The sequence below is a fragment of the Astyanax mexicanus genome, unplaced genomic scaffold, assembly GCF_023375975.1.
Source record: "Astyanax mexicanus isolate ESR-SI-001 unplaced genomic scaffold, AstMex3_surface scaffold_34, whole genome shotgun sequence".
Taxonomy (NCBI): domain Eukaryota; kingdom Metazoa; phylum Chordata; class Actinopteri; order Characiformes; family Acestrorhamphidae; genus Astyanax; species Astyanax mexicanus.
In genome coordinates, this window is record NW_026040044.1 from 961403 (window position 1) to 979759 (window position 18357).

The 18357-nt window shown below is 40.1% G+C and overlaps 1 protein-coding gene and 2 long non-coding RNA genes across 4 annotated transcripts in view; 1 reads left to right on the plus strand and 2 right to left on the minus strand.

Annotated features, from left to right (window-relative positions):
- The window catches only part of LOC111190008 (uncharacterized), a 751666-nt gene that overhangs the window by 369578 nt on the left and 363731 nt on the right, over window positions 1-18357 (plus strand). The window lies entirely within an intron of this gene.
- Window positions 1-18357, minus strand: part of LOC125790039 (uncharacterized) — a 280980-nt gene that overhangs the window by 50761 nt on the left and 211862 nt on the right. The window lies entirely within an intron of this gene.
- Window positions 1-18357, minus strand: part of LOC125790038 (uncharacterized) — a 38164-nt gene that overhangs the window by 759 nt on the left and 19048 nt on the right. Inside the window, exon 3 of one of the 2 annotated variants that reach the window (XR_007429989.1) lies at window positions 13540-13586. The exons of the other annotated variant lie outside the window; for it this stretch is intronic. This is a non-coding gene — a long non-coding RNA (uncharacterized LOC125790038). Of the gene's footprint in view, window positions 1-13539; window positions 13587-18357 lie in introns of those variants that run through there. 2 annotated transcript variants of the gene reach the window in all.

Consider the following 18357-nt stretch of genomic DNA (forward strand, 5'->3'; position numbering starts at 1 on the left):
AGCACTGGAGAACATCTTCACTTTATTATCAACATCTTCAAATCATCACCATCACGTCTTTACAGCAAGAATCAAAACCTCACAAACTCTGTATTTTATACATAAATCATTTTTACATGTGTACTAAAATTAAATCTATTAAAATTATACAAAAATGAAAAATGTCACATACAATTATTATTAATTCTGATTTCTGTATGAAGTCTGTGTGACCTACTACATTACTGCATACACAAATAATGAAAAAAGGTCATAATAACTTTAGTTTATAAAACATTATAGATTTTATTTCATAATTATTGCATCATGAATTGTTATTTTCATATAATATTTAATAACACAATAATATGTATGGACATTTTCATAAAAAAAAAAATTATAAACTTCTAAGCTCTACTCATCTCTTTTTTAGGTTTCTTAGTCATTTGAAGGTCCAGAAAGCTAAATGACCGGTAAAACAATGTACACCAGCTCATATTTAATATTATCAATGGTATCGGTGGTTAGTCATATTGAGTAATTATTTTTCTTATTTTAGATGCAGCAGAATTAATACATGCTGATAATTTAATTTACAAATGACTCACTATAAGGTAATAGATTAGTAATTAACATAATGATTTTTAGTATAACAGTATATAATAGTTTCTACTTTAGAATAAAGGCTGCAAAGTTGGTGCTAATAATTTTTATTTATTTTAATTAAAATGTGATTAATAGTGTTGGTAATTTTAAATAACTGCATTACATAACAACCTGATTTATCAATCTTGAACTATGTTTCAGTACCCTTTACATTTATATTACATTAACTGTATATAGTAAAATATCTTATTAAAAGATATTTTTTTGGTAAATTCAAAAAGTTATAAATATAATAAAACCCTGAGTTATTATAATGAGGACACACAAGGCTGGATAGTACATCTAGGGCTTAAAACCTATTTTAATCAAATACCACCACAATAAATAGTCATTATAATATAAAATAATTAATCAACTCAAATATCATTATTAAGTATTTAATAGAAAAGTTCACATATAGTTTATTGTGTGAGACTTTAGGCTAATTAACATGTACATTAATGTCAATTGTATATATGCTACTTACATAAGCACTATTTTTATTATTATAAAATAGTAATAACTGATGTATAACAACCAAGTTCTAGATATGTTCACCATTTTTTTAATGAAGTTACAGCTGATATGTGTCTCATAAAATGTTACTAATATACTATTTAATTATTTCTAGCTCAAGTTACATTAATTACATTAAGTAATGAATCCGTAAATATAATTTGTATATATTTAATTGTAAATATTTTATAAACTATCATTATTAGAAAGTGTTACTGAAATAATTCTGGATTATTTTTCTGAATAAAAATGTAAAATAGAGACTTACTTATAGTGAGTTTAGTTCCTCCACCGAAAGTGTACCACAGTGATACATTCCAATGAAGCCGTCGTACAAAAACCTCTGTTACACTCCAGTGATGAACCACACACACACACACACACACACACACTCACACACACACTCAGTCCTCTGGATATGTATCAGATGTATCCAGTCAGAATCTGGGTGTATAAAATGGTGTGAGTGTAATATTGTTCTGTAATATTTAGAGTGTTTTCTTTGTTGTGTTTTAGGTTCAGTAGGGGTTCTAGATATTTCCATAGAGAGGTTCCACTTTGCATTATCAGCCCATGCTTCAGTGCTCTGCTAGTGTTTATAGTCCTGTGAGTTTAACACTTCATGACTGAGAGCTGCTGCCCAGCAACTTCACCCACAGCAACCATGACTTTCTTCTCCATCTTCATCTGGACTCTCACTCTCTGGATTCAGGGTAAGTCCTTCATTTCTATCTGCAGCTTTAAATTCATTTCTGTACTTATACAGTACAATAGAACATACTGTTTCTCATCTTTTACATTTTCTAATAACTGTAAGATTTCATTTATTTTATTTATTCATTCTTTCAGAATCCAGTGGTCAGTTGACTGTGGATCAGACTCCTACAGTGAAATCAGTTTCTGCAGGAGAATCACTTTCTATCAGCTGTAGATTCAGTTCTGCACCAGCAAGCTGATATTCTTCAAATGATTGTCTTGCCTGGTATCAGCAGAAACCTGGAGAAGCTCCTAAACTCCTGATCTACTGGGTTAGCCACAGACAGTCAGGAATTTCAGATCGTTTCAGTGGTAGTGGATCTGGATCTTCCTTCACTCTGACCATCAGTAACATCCAGCCTGGAGATGCAGCAGATTATTACTGTCAGAGTTACCACAGTGGCAACGTGTTCACACAGTGTTACAGAGCTGTACAAAAACCCCCTCACTCACACACTGCACTGCTTCACCTACTGCAGGAACTACACAATACACACACACTGCTACACACTTACACACAATAACACAATACATACAGCTCAACAGACACACTAACACACAACAACACCAGCACAAAAACACATACATTAACATATTATTTTTTTCTTGATTGATTACTCACACATACTGGTACTGGAGACACAATGTCCACAACATGTAACTCATGTACCTCAAACCCCTGAACCAGTTCTGCTAAACTACAATCAAAATTCCTGCTTTTCATTCAAACTGAAGCTCTAAAACACATTTTTTCTAAACTCTAAACACAATGTTCTGCATGTGGCACAATTTTCATGAAGAAAATCTCTTGTTTACACAAGTAAAACACTGTTATTTAACTAAAGCCCACTAAAGCCCTACTCTACACACTGACTCGTCACATGGGCAAACACATTTCACACAGGTTTAGATTTATCAATCAGAGCTTTAGCATGAAAGAGCAACAGGTCAGCTCCAACAGGTTGTTGCCATCATTGCAAACAGAGGAACAGTCAGAGGAGTGAGAGTAAGAGGAGGAGGAGGAGGATGAGGAGGAGCATGAGGAAGGTGAAGGACTATAATCTTTGATGAGATCCGAGCCACTTTGTTTGACCATGTGGTCATCCATTGGCTAACAGTGAGGTAGGCTGAAAAAAGAATGCATGCAAATTTCAGCAGATAAACTGTAGCATCCATCATCCAGACTCTAGGAAAAGAGAACAGGTAAGAAATCAACTTTCACTATTAACTATTTAACTGCAGTACTGCATATCTGTACAGTATCAGTGAGTACAGTAGTACAGTATTGTGTGTGGCCAATTTTTTATGACTGTAAAAATGAAGTATGTTTCAAGTATTTGGGAAATGTATACCTACTCTTAAATTCTACATAGTATTTACCAGTGGTGTGCAGTGAGGCCCTTCTAACCCTTCAGAGAAGGGGTGAAAATAACTGCATGTAAATAATTTCACCGTTTTTAATCAAAAATATATATTATGTATATATTATAGTTATTATTGACCAGTGGTAGGATGGTCCACCCTTTAATGTGAGTCTTGGTCCTCCCAAGGTTTCTTCCTCCTCCTGCAGCTCTGAGGGAGTTTTTCACTGGGGGTTCTGTATTCTGTATTTTCTATGTTTAATGTTTTGCCTGGCTCTTTGTCCCGTGATCATGTTTCTGTAAAGCTGCTTTGTGCCAACACCTGTTGTAAAAAGCGCTATACAAATAAATTTGATTTGATTTGATTTGATTCTAAGTGTATGGACTTATTTTATAAATTAAATAAAATATAAAACAGAAACTAATTCAAAGCATTAGTCTGTGTTTTTCAGTTGCTACAGGACTGTTATGCTGCCCTCGCACTGCGTCCTAAAGTGTGCAATACTAGACAGCTAGCTAATCCCTGATCTTCAAATAAGTCGACAAGGCTTTCTTTTCTTGTTTTCAATCGAAGATTCAGCAACATACATGAAGTATTTGTTAATAAAGATGGGTAAAAAGACAAATAATGTCCACAACTCAAAGGATTAAGATGGATTCCCAGAGAGAAACACTGTAGACTGAGAAAACATGGCCTTCACTCTCAAACAACACAGGATGTGGGCTGAGCTTCAATTTGTGCACTTCCTGTTAAGAAAATAGCCACTAGTTGACAGCATCTGACTGTCAAAAAATCAAGTTACTATAGAAAATGAATAAAATAATACATTCCTTAGGGGAAGGCAGAACACTCCCCGCTTGGTATAATATTATTATGCCACTACAAACTTACCTAGTTACACTGAACTTGCATTTAAACTCTAGTAACAAACATATATTTTTTTTCTTTACTCAGAGAGAAGAACAACTAATTCTGAGATTGGCCTCAGGAGCACCTTAACAGTCCCATCTTTTACTATTTTTACTTCCACTTTACGGATCCTCTTGTCACTGCTTGGCAGAGTGTTCACAATCACTCCCACAGGCCATTCGTTCCTGTGGGCCTGTCTGTCTTTCAACAGGACGACATCACCGGGCTTGACATTTGGCCGATCATCAGTCCACCTTCGGCGACCTTGCAACGTGGACAAGTAGTCCCTTCTCCATCTCTTCCAAAATGTATTTGCTAGGCATTGTACATGCTTCCACTGCTTTCCATGTAGCGCGGACATTTGGAAGTTTCCTGAAGGTGCTGAGACAGTGCTTATCTTCTGGGTAAGCAACAGTGCAGGCGTGAGGACCGTTGGCATATCAGGGTCAGAGGACACGGCCACCAGGGGTCTGGCATTTATGATAGCCATCACTTCAGCCATGAGAGTACTTAAAACCTTGTGTGTAAGGCGAGTGTGTCCAGTCTGAAGCAGCATTGCATCTAGGATGCGCCTTGTAATGCCAATAAGCCTTTCCCATGCACCCCCATATGTGATGCATGTGGTGGGTTGAAAACCCAAGAGCACCCCTTGCTTTGCAGGTAGGCAGTTATGGTTGAGTCCTCCATGTTAATGCCCAGCTCTTTACAGGCTCCAACAAAATGAGAGCCTCTGTCAGAACGAAGAAACCTGGCCGGCCCACGTACTGCAAAAAATCTTCTTAGAGCGTTTATGAAGCTGTCAGTTGTCATGGATTCAAGCAGCTCCAAGTGGACAGCTCTGGTGGCCATGCAGGTGAAAATGACTGCCCAGCGCTTACTGTCTGCACTTCCTCCTCTTGTCCTCCGTGTCATGATGGCCCAGGGCCCAAAGACATCCAGGCCCACATGAGTGAATGGAGGCTCGGGTGTGAGTCTGTCAGTGGGCAGGTCTGCCATCTTCTATTCCTGCAGCCGCCCACAAAGCTTGCGACAGGTCACACACTTGTGAATGACAGAGGACACCAGCCGCTTTCCACCAATAATCCAGTATCCTGCTGCTCTGACCGCTCCCTCAGTTATGTGTCGACCCTGGTGCACTATCTGCTCATGGTAGTGTCTCACCAGAAGTGTGGCAATGTGGTGTGTGCATGGGATAATCAGAGGATGTTTTTCTTCTCTAGACAGATCAGGTGCTGATGACAGACGACCTCCCACCCGCAGCAGGTTGTCTTTGTCTGCCACTGGGTTGAGCTTTTTGAGGGGGCTGTTTGGGAAGGGTTTTGCCTTCTTTCAGGCATTCCAATTCCACTTCGAAAGCATCCTGTTGAACGGCACGAATGATCATATTCTTCGCCTGTGACAGTTCGCTTATGGAGAGTCTGTCTGTGAAACAGTTCCACCCTTTGTGCTTTGAACTGGCAGGGCTTCCCTTGAAAGCTGCAGCAACGTGAATAAGCTTGGCTGTTGTATTGCAGAGATTTTTCCACTGGGAGAATCTTTTGAACCGCTTTGAGCCCAGCTGAGCATCCATGGCTCTGGTAGCCAGGGTGGTGACTTCAGGCCAAACCTCAGCATCTATGTCTGGCTCCACCAGGGTGAAGGTGTGAGGCTTTGGAATTTCCTCTGGATTGTTGTGTGATAGGAAACTGGGACCAGAGAGCCAACTACTCTGCTGAAGCTGTTCAGCTGGCATAAATCTGGTTGCATGGTCTGCAGAGTTGTGGTCGGTGTGGATGCATGTCCACTGGTCCGGGTAAGTGGATTGTCTGATGCGGGTCACCCTATTGGATATATACACGTAAAATCGTCTGGATGAATTATGAATGTACCCCAGAACAATTTTGCTGTCAGTGTAAAACCTGACTGTATCCACATGCATGTCCATTTCATCCCTGATCAGCTCATACATCTGAACTGCAAATACAGCTGCGCAAAGTTCAAGGCGGGGGATAGTATGGGCAGGCCGGGGGGCCAGCTTGGACTTTCCCATAACAAACCCTACGTGTGGGTTGCCATTGGCATCAATTGTTCTCAGGTAGGCAACAGCCCCTATCGCTGTTGTAGATGCATCGCAGAAAATGCAGAGTTCTTTTCTCTGTGTGGAAGACAGTGGCATGGGGATGTAGCATCTCTTTATTTGCAGGTCTTCCAGAGCATTTAGTGATTCTCTCCACATTTTCCATTTTGGTTCTTTTTCCGAGTTGAGTGGTGTGTCCCACCCCTGTTCTGTAGAGAGTTCTCGCACTACTGCTTTCCCTTGTAGTATGACTGGAGCAATAAACACGAGAGGGTCATATAAGCTGTTCACAGTGGATAAGATACCTCTACGGGTGTATAGCTTCACTTCCCGGGACACCTGGAACGTAAAGCTGTCTGTTTCCAGATTCCAGGAAAGGCCCAGGCTTCTCTGAAGGGGCAGAGGATCTGAGCCGAGATCCAGGTCTTTCAGGTCTTTGGATCGATCTTCCTCGGGAAAGGCCTCCATCACTTGTTCACTGTTTGACGCTATCTTATGTAGCAGCAAGTTGGATTCAGCCAGCATTGCTCTGGTTCGTGTCAGGAGGTCTATGGCTTGCTCTGGAGAGGTCACAGGGGTCAACGCATCGTCTACATAAAACTGATGCTCCACGAACTGTCTTGCATCAGAGCCATATTCTGCTTCACCTTTTTTGGCGGCCCGTCTCATACAGTATATGGTGATTGCAGGTGATGGTGTATTTCCAAATACATGGACTTTCATCCTGTATTCCACTATGTTCTTGGCAAAGTCACTGTCCTCGTACCAGAGGAAGCGCAGGTAGTCTCTATGATCCTTTCTGACCACAAAGCAATAAAACATTTGCTGCACATCAGCTGTAACAGCTACAGGCTCTTTCCTGAACCTTAGGAGTACTCCTAGCAGTGTATTATTCAAGTCTGGGCTGCTAAGAAGTACATCATTCAGAAGTACATCATTTTTTGCACAAACTCCGCATAGTGTCTTTTGGTCTCTTGCTTTTTCTCCAGAGTCTTCTTGAGTGAGCTGAGACGCTTTACAGCCTGTTCCCGATTGCTTGGGAGGGATTGCCATGATGCCCGGAATGGAAGGGGCGCTACCCAGCTGTGATCGGTGTCCTGGTAGACCTTTTTCTCCATGATAGTCAGGAAAGCTCTGTCGTCTATTGACAATGCTGGTTTGTTGTCGTCTTTGGAGCTCTCGAATAGAGAGTGGCCTAAATCATCTGTCCTCTTGACCAGATTTTCTTCATCCTGATGGGGGAAGAATGCATGGTGGTGTTGTGGTGTGCCACTGTAGCCCTCCTTCACTTGAATATTGTTTGGACATGGACAGAGAAATGATTTTCGGCCATTCTGCAGCACATTGGCTTTGTAAACGTTGACTTCAACTGGCTTGTGAACTGCCCCGAGGCATGCCTCTCCCACAATGACCCAGCCTAGGTCAAGCCACTGCGCATAAGGAGAGTTGTGTGGCCCATTGATTTGTTCACACACCTTATGGACTTGCAGGATGTCTCTTCCTAGGAGAATTAGGATGGGAGCGTCAGGGTCCACAGGTGGAATCTTCTTTGCAACTGACTGTAGGTGGGGATGGAGTTGTGCTACCTCAGGATATGGGATTTCAGCTCTATCATCCGGTATCATGTCGCACTTGATCAATGTGGATTGGGGTAGCTGCAATTTCCCATCTAAAGACTCAAGCATGAAGTTGCTTACTCGTCGTCCAGAAGTGTGCATCGTCCCCGCACAGGTCTTCAGTGTGTATGGGGCTGAACTGGCTTTTACATCAAAGAGTTTGAAGAATCCTTTCTTTGCGAGTGACTTGTTACTCTGTTCGTCCAGCACCGCATATATCTTGACAGCTTTCTCTTTCTTCCCAGCTGGGTAAAATCTGATTGGGCAGATCTTGGCACATGAGCGTGGGATATCTGAATTTCCACAAAACTCTGTGCAACTGGCTGTACTACTGTCGGCGTGTCTTGGTCCAACTCCCCGCTTTCGTCCTTCTCTGTGACAGCACCATCTTTGGGTGTGGGAGGGCCTGGATGTAGAGCTGCAATGTGTCTTTCGCTGTTGCACTCTGCACATTTAATTGGCACTTTGCAGTCTTTTGCCATATGTTGAGTACCACAGCACTTGTAGCAGATGCGGTTTTCTTTCAGATAGGCCCTGCGTTCTTCTATGGGCTTAATATGGAAGACTCTACACTTTTTGAGTGGGTGAGGCTTTCTATGTATGGGACACTCACGGTCTGGTTCACTCATTTTCTTCTCAGCACTGCTGGAGTTGCTGTCTGTGGATTTGGGTGCGATGTCTGTTTTGTGCACACTCACAGAAGCTCTGTATTTGGACTTAACTTCTCCTGTAGGCTATGGGGTAGCTTCTCTGCGATAGGGTTTACCCCACGGGCTGTGTCCAAGAAGGCGAAGCCAGGTAGGTATCCCTCATCTTTGGCATACTCCAGTTCAAGAAGGAGATCACCTAGTTCCCTGAGTTTGATATTGTCCTTGTTTGTTAGCTTTAGAAATTCATCTATCTTTTTAAGCAATGCATGCTCCATGGCTTCTGGTGTTCCATAGCAGTCTTCCATACGTTGCCAGACCATACGGAGGCCTGCAGCAGGATCCAGGACATGTACAGAGCGAAGCCGCCTTGCCTGTTCAGCGGAGTCAGTGCCGAGCCACTTTACCTGCAGATCCAGTTCTTCTCTGGATGACAGGTTGAGGTCCTGGGTGGAGCTCAGGAAGGATGCTTTCCATGACCGGTAGTGCTCAGGGCGGTCATCGAATTGTAAAAGGCCGGAGCTCACAATCTCTCTCCACATAAGGTACCTGTCGAGGTCTTGTGCTTGTTGCGGTTCCTGGAAGGCCCGGGGAGGCTGGTGAGGTGGCATTAGATGATGTTTGACTGGAGATGGATCACTTCTCTTCTTTCTTTATAACAGTAGGTCTGTGCAGTTGGGCTGGATAACTGGGTACACTGAATGAGTGTAGCGGCATATTTACCGGTGGTTGTGATGGTTGTCTGCCAAAGAATGCTGAGTGTTGCTGGACATAGTTATTTGCACGTTCAAAAGCACTGAGTGGATTTCCTGGTACATATGGCTTGTAGCTTCTCTCCTCACTTTCAATCTCTCATTCTTCCTCAAAGGCTGCAGCGTCAGCCTCGGCAGCAGCTGCATCCCTCTGTATCTTGAGAACATGGAGACTGGCTTCGAGTTCACCACAAAGTGCAGCTTTCTTTCTCATCAGGCTTGCTTCTTTTTCAGCAAACACAAGCTGAGCCTGAACAGCCTTTACCTTGGCACGTGCTCTAGCAGCTGCTGTAGAGGTTGATTCACTAGATCTTTTTGATATTCGTGATCGAGTATCTGGTGTTTGAAAAGATTCTTGCCTGTTGTTTGCCTGCTGACAGTCAATCAGTGGTTCTGGGGCAGCTGCGCCTTGAAGCTGTTCGATGGCGGCATCCCCTTCTACATTTTCCCGGTGTAGCATAGTGTTTTCCTCGGACATCTTGTAATGCTTGAGTTCGCCGTGCTGTTGTCTTTTTACTATGCTGCCCTCGCACTGCGTCCTAAAGTGTGCAATACTAGATAGCTAGCTAACCCCTGATCTTCAAATTAGTCCACAAGGCTTTCTTTTCTTGTTTTTAATCGAAGATTCAGCAACATACATGAAGTATTTGTTGATAAAGATGGGTAAAAAGACAAATAATGTCCACAACTCAAGGGATTAAGATGGATTCCCAGAGAGAAACACTGTAGACTGAGAAAACATGGCCTTCGCTCTCAAACAACACAGGATGTGGGCTGAGCTTCAATTTGTGCACTTCCTGTTAAGAAAATAGCCACTAGGTGACAGCATCTGACTGTCAAAAAATCAAGTTACTATAGAAAATGAATAAAATAATGCATTCCTTAGGGGAAGGCAGAACAACTGTTATCTGACTGACAGCGGTATTAACCAATCAAAGCTTTTTAAAATGGCTTCTGCCCCCTTGTGTCTGCTCGTGGACCCTTCTCCTGATTTTGAGAAGGGTGTAGTAATGAGTCTGTTAGCAAAGTCATAGTACAATCTAACCAATCAGATTCATGATTTTCACTCTGGGGGTGGAGCCATGGCTGGCTAACCCCTTCTGAGCACTCTGCTGAAGGGGTACACATTGATTAGTCATAAAACAGCGTGCATAGCTAACTATCACAGAATTGCAGATGCAAATAAGACAGTTATTGTGTCACATCATATTAAAAAGCCCTTTTAAAGGCTATTCTTCAGTGTGAAACTAATCCACAATAATAGGCTGCCTGACTGATGAGTTTTTGTGTGTACTTTTGCGTGTATGTTTTGGCTGCCCTGGCAGACTGTCGTCATCTAACGAGCGACATTTGAACACCTGTACTTGTAGGAAAATTTAGCATTTATTGTCTATTGTACACTTTTGTGGTTTGTAGCTGTATTTCTGGGCTGTTTATGTGTATTAAGTTCATATAATTAAGTCAAGACAGAGAATATGTAGTTATTGTAATTTTTATCTATGTGTCGCTTGGGGGTGGTTGGGGGTAGTGGTTGCAGAAGGGGTACCCACTATATTCACTGCACACCACAAAACTAAAATATTAGCAACACAAAGTGGAAGAGAGGATGCATTTTTTAATGTATCTGTGTACAGTTAATTCTTCTGTTGTTTTGAATGTAGACCACTGTTTGTGCAACATTTTGAGTTGGTTGGGATGTACACTGTGTAATTTTTTTTTATGAGAAAAAAATAAAATACATTTTTACTGTATAATTGTGTGTTCTGAGTGTAAAAATATTATAAAATATGTTACAGCTCTTTTATGGATGTACTGTCTGTAGTAAGTCTAACACTAAACATAAAAGAGCTAAGTCATTATTGTGAATGGAGAAGTGTTTGAAAACAAAACACACTTTTGAAAAGATATTACATTGCTATGAATGTATGGTTTCATTTTACATTATTTTTCAGGTACTTTACCGATTGTGTGTTTTGATTTGTGTGTAAGAGTTCTAAGAGTTTGTTTGTTAGCAATCAAGAAAAACTGTACCTTACAACTCAACACAAATCTAACACACCAACAAAACACACAGTAACATACAACTTAACACAAACACACTTAGCCCATAGTCCTGCAGGCAGGATGTAGGTAGAACTTAGGGTTAATAAGAGGACAGGAAAAGGAAGTCATTTCCTTGATCTCCTGACCACCTGTGGGAAAGACTTTCTCCATGTTCCAAATTGGAATGCATTGCTGCTTATTAATCCATCCATCATCTATCCTCCACACCTTCATCCTTATCCTTTCTTGGTATTGATGCTAATGATGTTCATGGAGGTGTTTCTCATTACCAGACATCTACGCCATCATTGCAAACACCAGTAAGGTTCTGTCACCCCTTATCTTTATATCCTAATATATCCTATATATTAAATACTACATCTCCAAAGACCATCTCTGATGATGCTGGGTTTGCAGATGACTCCAACATGGTCTCAAAACCAGCAATAATGAGTCTACAGAGAGTTTACTGGTGTTCTGGTTCAGTAGAAACATCTGAAATCAGATACATTCTGGATCCTAATATAGTCCAAATGGAATCCCGTTAAACTCAAACATCCCAAATGTGTTTCTTCTGGTTCTTCTTTCATTTACATCTATAAACAGTGAAGACTGAAGAGGTTTAGGCTTAGGTTTGTCAATGTATCAAGTATAGACATAATATTTGTACTACATTCCCTCCCTATTTAAACAATTTTCTTCAAAAAATGAATGATCTGGAGAAAGTAGTAACCGATGTCTCATTATTCATTTATATCAGCATTTGCTGTTCTGGCTCAATCTTGTTCTTTTTTATGTTAATTTCTTAAGGTTTTCTTATTTTTTCTTAAGGTATTTTACAATGAGAAATACCTGCTGATGAATGTGAGAACACTCTTTAAGGATGGATAGTAGATATAATAGCCACTTTTCGCAATCACTGAAATAAACACAGCCAACATTCTCTAAAAATATGGGCTAGATGGGTTTCAGGTCTTACTGAGACCAAGTTGGACTCAAGAAATGGGCCTCAATATTACAGCCCACCTTAATTTCACATGGGCTCCATCTAATGGTGGTGCCCATATCTAACCCCTCCTGTGCTGATAACTGACTCTGGTTGGAACCCATACATGAGGCCAATTTAACACCCATAGGAAAAAACTGTCTAGTTCCCAGTTGGATAGTTCCCATCCTGGAAATACTGGAGCACAACCTTGAGGATCTGACTATAATCCAAAACTATTACCAGATAAATCATGTCTTTGGGCGCTGAGTGGTCCAGCGGTCTAATGCGCTGCCATTATGAGTGGGAGGTCGCAGGTTCGAACCCCCACTCATGCAGCTTTGCCATCAAGCTGCCGGTGCTTAGAGGGAGCACAATTGGCTCTGCTCCCTCTGGGGTGGGTAGATGGCGCTCTCTCCCCATCACACTCAAGGTGGCGCTGGGCGGCACGAGGCGTCTGTGAGCGGATGAATCGGAACCGAGCCGCTGTGCTTTCCTCCGAGTGCGCTAGCTGTTCAGGCAATGATTCATCTGCAGCAGCTCGAAAAAAGGGGTGATTGACTTCACACGTGTCGGAGGAGGCGTGTGCTCGTCCGCATCCTCCAAGGGTCACGGGTGTCACAACAACATGTCTTTGATGGAGAATGGCGCAGATTTAATATGTCGTAAAAAAAATCTTCACAAGGTATCTGTAGCATTATCAGTTATATATCTGTAGACAATCACACATATTTAAACAGGTGCACTAAGAGTGTATTCCTAGTCCTGGTAGTTGTGAGAGAGAGGTTTTCAGGCTTTAATCTAAATAAATCTAAATATAACTATTTTAATATCTGTGATGAAAAGTCTTCCTAAATGTATCTGAAACTTTGTTAAATTTGTGTTTGATCTGTTTGGACTGGTGTTTACTGTTATCAGCAGCAGTAAAGACAGAAGACAGAAGTGAAACCAGACCCCCCCTCCAACCAGTGGAGCTCAGATCTGCATGAACAGTCCTGATTGGTCCTCTTTCTCCCAGAATAGAGCAGAACTTTCAGCAGATGTTCAGCTTCATTCAGCCAAACTCACTCAAGCACAACACACACAGCACTGCACTGAAGCTGCAGCTAAACACACTCTCTACCAACACTGATCATCAGCATTCATTACAATACAACACACACAGTGTCCAAAATCCAGCTTTATTTCAGCACAGCAAAAGTATGGGGACAGCTACAGCACACTGACCAGAGTAAAGACACAAATACCAGCACTGTGTAGAATTTACACTCTATTGGAGATGCAGGTGGAAGCAGCTCTATGTTCACTTCTATCTTGGAGCTGCTAGCCTTCACACTCGCTCTTCCTCAACCTGATTGGCTGAATTGCGTTGTCGTGGGTGACGGTGCAGGTAAACTCCTCCCCCTGTTCCCAGAGTGCTTTGCTGAGGGTCAGGGTGCTGCTGCGGCTGTAGCGGCCGTTCTTCTCTTCTTCTGCACTGGTCAGAACCCCGTCCTTCACCTCTGAGCCGTCCAGCTGACCAGCGCCCCCTGTGGAGAGTAGCCAGACAGCAGGCAGAGCAGAGAGGCGGAGCCCTCAGACAGCTGCAGAGAGGAGGGGCGGAGCAGAGACACGGAGGGCTTCACCGTGGGACTGGCTGGAGAGAGATCACACACATTTAAACACTTTATTTACATTAAAAAGGGAGAAAATAAATGATAGTATCCATATGTTAGTTGAGAGTCATTATGTAATCCAGGTTTAGACTGAGAACGATGTTAAAGATTCAGAGAACAGCGTGTCGTCCAGATATACAGGCTGCCTATAACAGCTGAGAGAGAGAACAGTTCTATACTAACTGCTCGACTTTTCTTTAACCCGCTCCAACAATCTGCAGAACCCAAACACACACTTTATTAATGAGCCCAAAACTACAGAACCAGTACAGTTACTCTGCATTCAGTACATCCCATAATCACAGATACTGTAACAGTTTATAGAAAAACAATAATCCATACATATCTGATAAGATCAACACATTTAACACTCCTAACACTTCTGATAACTTCATTATTAAATACTACAGTGTCAGGAGTCAATTCTGATTAATGAGTGTAAATTCTGATTTGTGATTGGATCATATCTCCAATATCTTTGTTAATAAAAGTTCTAAAATGCAGCAGATATGATCATTTAAACAAGACACAGACAATTATACTGTAAGCTGCTGATCATGTTCAGAATCAGTGATTATAAAATATAATCAACATCAGCATTAATAGAGATGATTAACAGGAAAATCATATTTGCTGCATAATTTAATCAGATTGTCTGAGACCTCAAACCACAGAAAATATTAATTTATTAAATATTTTTTTTTTTAAATACCTATTGAACAACTTAGAAATGTACAGTTATATACAATTAATAAGACAATAAATGAAAAAAATAATAAAATCACACCGAAAAATATGTTAAAAAATTACTAAGTACAACTAGAAACATATGTACAGCATACTTTTTTTTACTTCAAATAATAAAAAAAACACTGCAGTTAAAATGATTTAGAATTTTCAAACTGGTGTTTAATGTATCAGGGTTTAAAGGGTTAAAGAGTATTATCTTGTATAATAATACAGTATACACTGTGTATCACTACTGACACAACAACACTTTGAAATTGGGTAGTTTTACCATTTTAATTTTTTATTTTCAAAATTAACTTGTTTAATGATTAGAATTCATATATAAAACTAAATATGAATGATAATTTCCTCCATTAAGTTTAGTTGAAGCACCACCATTTAGTGAAATCAGTTCTGCGTCATTCATTTGATCTGTTTATCTTTAAAATTCTATAAAATGTAAATGGCAGGTTGCTTTCTTAATTCAATAAAATAAATAAAATGTAATATATTTAATATTTGTAGCTTTAGAAGAAGTAAAGTTACTCACTCTTTATAATGAGTTTAGTTCCTCCGCCGAAAGTCCACCACAGTGATACATTCCAATGAAGCCGTCGTACAAAAACCTCTGTTACACTCCAGTGATGAACCACACACACACACACACACACACACACTCACACACACACACACACACACACACACTCACACACACACACACACACACACTCACACACACACTCTCACACACACACTCACACACACACTCACACACACACTCTCTCACACACACTCACACACTCACACACTCAGTCCTCTGGATATGTATCAGATGTATCCAGTCAGAATCTGGGTGTATAAAATGGTGTGAGTGTAATATTGTTCTGTAATATTTAGAGTGTTTTCTTTGTTGTGTTTTAGGTTCAGGAGGGGTTCTAGATATTTCCATAGAGAGGTTCCACTTTGCATTATCAGCCCATGCTTCAGTGCTCTGCTAGTGTTTATAGTCCTGTGAGTTTAACACTTCATGACTGAGAGCTGCTGCCCAGCAACTTCACCCACAGCAACCATGACTTTCTTCTCCATCTTCATCTGGACTCTCACTCTCTGGATTCAGGGTAAGTCCTTCATTTCTATCTGCAGCTCTAAATTCATTTCTGTACTTATACAGTACAATAGAACATACTGTTTCTCATCTTTTACATTTTCTAATAACTGTAAGATTTCATTTATTTTATTTATTCATTCTTTCAGAATCCAGTGGTCAGGTGACTGTGGATCAGACTCCTACAGTGAAATCAGTTTCTGCAGGAGAATCACTTTCTATCAGCTGTAGATTCAGTTCTGCACCAGCAAGCTGTTATTCTTCAGATGACTGTCTTGCCTGGTATCAGCAGAAACCTGGAGAAGCTCCTAAACTCCTGATTTATTATGCAGATACAAATTATGGTGAAACTCCAGCTCGTTTCAGTGGTAGTGGATCTGGATCTTCCTTCACTCTGACCATCAGTAACATCCAGCCTGGAGATGCAGCAGATTATTACTGTCAGAGTCTCCATTATATCAGTGGTAGCGGCGTGTTCACACAGTGTTACAGAGCTGTACAAAAACCCCCTCACTCACACACTGCACTGCTGCAGCTACTGCAGGAGCTACACACACTAACACACACACACACACACACACACACACACTATTACACACTTACACACAATAACACACACACTTAGACACTATATACACCAAGGTTATAATAATTTAAAATTTCCATTATAGTTTATTTTGCTTAGTTTTTACTTTTTTATCTTCCAGTTCAATTAGTTTTAATTAGTTTTTTAGAGTGGGTTTGCTAATTTCTATTTTTTAATAGTGCTTAATATTAGTTATTTTTTTATTAATTCTAGTATTAGTTTTAGTTTTTCATACTTTGGGTTATTTGTGAGCTGCAGGATTCAAAGGGTGTTATGTAATGAAATGCAACAAAATAAACCATTAAAAAAATATTCATTTACTGTAAAACAACCAACTGTCTCCAAAACCTATAACAGTCCACAATCTAGCAGCCTTAACTGCAAAATATGAGTCTATAGAGAGTTTATTGGTGTTCTGGTTCAGTAGAAACATCTGAATTCATATTATATATGTATAATATTTGTACTACATTTCCCTCCAAAATTAAACACTTTTGTTGAGAAAACTAATAATCTGGAACTAAGAATTTCAATTTACATTCATGTATAACATGTTTTAACACCTGTAACATTAATTAAGTGATAATATTCCTTTTCTCCCAGAACTCACTATGATCTGTGATGATGATTCTGTATTTGTAGCCCATCCTACTTCATTTGGACCATCAGCATTTGCGGTTCTGGCTCAATCTGGTTCTTTCTTTATTTTAATGTACTACAGTTTTCCTGGTCTTGGGCTCTTCTTCTTGGGTTTTCCTGATCTACTCTGATTACAGATACTAAATATTTAAGTATTTTCTCATTTTACTGTTTTCCCAGGAGTCCCCAATCTTCACGTGAGAGTCCTACAGCATTTCACAATGAGAAATACCTGCTGATGAATGTGAGAACTCTCTTTAAGGATGGATAGCAGATATAATATCCACTTTTCTCAATCTGTGAAATTAACACAGCCAACATTCTCTAAAAACATGGACCAGATGGGTTCAAGTTTTATAGTTCTTACTGGGACTAATTTGGACTCCAGAAATGGACTTTATCATTACAGCCCACCTTATTTTTGCATGGGCTCCATCTAGTGGGGGTGCCCATATCTAACCCCTCCTGGTCTGATAACTGACTCTGGTTAAAACCCATGCACTCCTCAACTATTGCCAGATAAACCAGGTCTTTGATGTAATATGAGATGAGATTTTATAAGGTTTGTAAAATTAATCTACACAAGGTATCTGTAGAATGATCAGTGTTCATATTTCATATCTGTAGACAATCACACATGTTCAAGCGGGTGCATTAAGAGTACATTCCTAGTCCTGGTAGTTGCAAGAAAGCGGTTTTCAGGGTTATATTTGATCTAAATAAATCTAAATGTAAATTAATCCTCCAGAAAATTAGTAAAGAATAATGAAAACTGTTACCCAAGTTAATTTAAGTTAATTTCACATTCTATATTTGTTTGTTGACTACTTAAATAGCCATTAAAAATTCCACCAACTCACCCCCTTATACAACTAGAATACATGTTACGCGACTATGGAGAAGTATGCATTTCACCATAAAATTACCTAAAATTTAAAATATAGATCTTATTGGTGTTTTAAATGTCTTTATTTTTTACTAAGTACATAGTTGTGTTATTTTCATCATTTGAAATAAAAAATATATATATATTATTAACAATAGTAACATGTATTGTGTTTGGGGTCAAAAAAACAACAACATTTCAAACATTTAGAAGGATTTTATTTGTAAAATAGAACATACTTATCACAAGAACATGAGTAAGAAAAACAGTTCTTTATTTACAATACACCCATAAAACAGTGCATCTGAGCCTTTTTAGGGATTGTTCTTGTCACACCTTAGCCTGAGTCTGTCCTGTTTTTCCCCTCATTTGTTCCCTTGTGCTCCTGTCATGTTCCCAGCCATGTGCTTCTGTTGTGTTTTGGTCCCTGTCTCCACCCTAGCCCCGCCCTAGCCCTGCCCTAGCCATCAGTGTTTTCACCTTGTGTCTTG